We start from the raw sequence: 3,402 nt of genomic DNA on the forward strand, positions 1-3,402 counted from the left end.
CGTAATTTCGATAAATGGGGGGGAGGGGAATCGAACTTTGGAATCGTTCTTGTTTTCGTTCTTTGTTTCGTCGAAATTTTTCGGGAAAGTGAGCGATTCGGGGGTGGATCGAGAGAGGAGGTTTATGGAGAATACGAGTGCGTGATCGATACGATCGGTTTTAATCGCGTTTTGAATGTTGAATGAAAAAGAAGGAGGAGTTGATAGAATAGGATATGGCGTAGAATTTTTAATCGATGTATCTTGACGAGTAAGTGGATAATTGTAAGAAAAATATTTTGTAATCCTTCTCGTATACCAGTTAATTGCATATTTAAAATGTTTTGATTAATTCGATCCGTGGAATGAATAATTGAAAGAAAACTGGTCGTCTGTTTTTTTTTTTTTTTTCCTCTTCTTTTCCAAGTAAGATGACTTTGAAGCGATACAATGTATGGGTTATATACGTGGTACATAAAGGCTTCTACGTGTTATACGCGAATCGTTTTTAGTATCTTTTTCGTCCAATTATCCGTGTTGAAACAAATGATTCAGCGTGAAACAAGTCTCTCCCTTTATCTTTTTTTTTTTTTTTCTATATACAAAGAATGATTCTGAATTTCTCTGAATCAGTATCGTTATAAAAAAGAAAAAGACATTCTCTTGTTATAAACATATTTTTTTTTCTTCCTTATCTAACTGTATGACCGTATTATTATTATTCCAATTAATTCTTTTAGAGATTGTCCACACTGATTAAATTCTACGAACAAATATAACAAAAATATAACATAGACCTAAACGTTCCTTCACCTCCACTTTTACCAATTTTTTCGCGCGAGGCGTGTAAAAAAAAAAAAAAAAAGTAGGAGCGCGCCTCCATCGAAGAAGAATACAAATTAATTTCAGTCCGTGTTTACCTCTCTCTGATTAATCGTCTTCGTCGCGGACCGCGCTGTCGTTTACCCATCCTTCCATCCTCCTGTGCATACTCTCCGTTGGATTTATCCTTTCTCTCCTTTCTCTCCTTCGTCTCTCTCGAAACAATTTTTTAAACTAGGGCCGCTCATTCGTTAGTCACAGAGCGGTGTGTATGTACCGTGGAAAACGATGGAGATTGGGGAAGGATGGATGAAACTTAATTCATAGCCGGGTACATAACCTCTTAGTCAGGATGAGCGCGAGACTTCTAATTAATCTTCGAAAGATCTCGACTCGTAAAATATCGGGCGAATGTTTCATCTCGAGCTGCATCTCCCGCTCCTCGATTTCCTTATATACTTCTCTCATATCCTTCCGATATCCCTTTTCTCCGTATTATAATGCATTATAACGCAGTGCAAGATGTATTCTAGAATAAAAGTGTCGAGAGAATTAACTCTCGCAATCAGTCTTATTACATCAAAATGTTATGTTTTTACACATTCCTTTCTATTCTTAGTCTCCTTTATCTTTCTTCGATCTTTTTTGGGGGGGAGGAGGGGATCTTTCGAAATCGTGCTCTTCGTAATTCTCTCTTTTTATCGACAGTCTTCCTTCGCTTCTCTACTCTCGTTTCTTATTCGTCTTCGTTTTTAGTTCCCATTCGCTAATATATTTGAAAATAAAAATCTCGAGAATTGCTTCGTGTTGTCCAATAATAACTTTCATGAAAATTAACTCTTACAACAAATGTTTTCCTATTCTGAGTCTTCTTTATTTTTATTCCTCCATTTTATTAGCAGTCTTTCTCCACTTCTCTAGTTTCATTCCTCAACTCTTAGTCTCCTAGTTCCTTATTCGTTTATCGCTTCCTTTCGCTAAAGTGCAAATACATTCGAGGATAAAAGTTTCGTGTTGTCCATCCAAGAATAATTTTCACCTGTAAAAATTGACTCTTACAAACAGTTTTATTTATCTCAAATGTTTTGCTCGAGAAACCCTTAACAATCTTCCCTTATTCTTATTCTTCCACTCCTTTATGCTCCTCGTAATATGCTCTTTTCCATTTAATAATCTTTCTTCGCTTCTCTGTTCTCATTCTTCTTCATTTTTAGCCTCGTTCCTTTCGGCTTTCTCGTTCATCCTTTCGCCACTCTCATTCCCTCGACCACAATTTTTACACGGATGACATCGATGTTCTCGTCATTCTGCGCTGAAAATTATGAATCTCTTTGAATATCCTGCAGTTGTTTCTTCACCTTTTTATTCACGGCTTTAAAATCTTTAAAGTCGGCTAACTCGCTCGTTCTTCCACTTCTTTCCTTCTCATTTTGCCACTCTGTTAACCCTTGCCACTTGTCTTTTTGCGTCTTTTAAGCGAAACTTTGCCATTTGTCGATTGATCGCTTTCGCCTTCTTATTTGCGCCACGATTCTTCTAAATAAATGTTTGTTGTCTAAGCTTTGTTAGTCAGAAATGTATTTACACGATTAAGTAATTTTATCTCGGTTTTTTCTTATTAATGTCGCGTTATAAATTTTTAATCAACAATCTTCGTTACAGATTTCATATCCGCGAAACGCTTTCATCTTCTTTTTTTCACCGTATGATAATCTTCACCGATAAAATGAAATTTTATCGCATTGAAATGTTCCTACAAATACTCGATAAATTTAAAATTTTTCCTCCTTCCTATTTAATTTAATAGAATTCTCCGATAATTCCACACATTTTTTTGCACGATTTGAAATATTATTTTAACGGTCCGTTTCCCCGTGTATCCGAATATAATCCGAAGATAATATATATTTGCAGCGTAGTTTCGTTTCGATCAAAACGAAATTACACAACTCAAGATGCATAACCTCGTTTCCTTGTGTGTGCATCGATGACTGCTTTGAAACGGCGGGCAACGTCTTCGAAGAGAGAAGGGTCGAACGTGACACGCAGATGTAAAACGAGAGAATCAGTCGATGACTCTCGTCTGGAATCTCAATTGCAATCGGTAGCTTGTTACTGAAAGAAAAGAGAGGAGAAAAAAAAAAGTGGAGGAGGAGGATGGTGGATCAAAGGAAGAAAGTTTCACTCGAGAAGGAGGGATCGATCCGTAATTTTGCTTTTTCATTTTCCCAATTTCCTTTCATCAATCCGCACCGATATTAAAACTAGATGGAAGAGCGTTTACTAATTTTTTCGAGAGAATTCGATATAATCGTGAAATGCGATTACAAATATAAATAGAGAAACGTTAAAATTAATTTCAATTACTTCTGTTATCCTTTATTGTTGAGCTTCATCATCGAAATATCCTCTCGTTTATATCGAGGAGGGTGGTAATTGTTTCGACGTTCGAATCGTTCGATACGTCGACTTCATTTGGAGTATCGACGTTTCTTTATTTGTGTCATCTATCCAATAATTTTGCAAAAATATTTTAATGATAGGAGATTTTATTCCTCAAAAATGATTCAAACGTTATTATTAAAAATTTCGACCTAAGAA

Source organism: Apis florea, unplaced genomic scaffold (assembly GCF_048593485.1).
Source record: "Apis florea isolate Af1SG1 unplaced genomic scaffold, ASM4859348v1 contig_3367_pilon, whole genome shotgun sequence".
Taxonomy (NCBI): domain Eukaryota; kingdom Metazoa; phylum Arthropoda; class Insecta; order Hymenoptera; family Apidae; genus Apis; species Apis florea.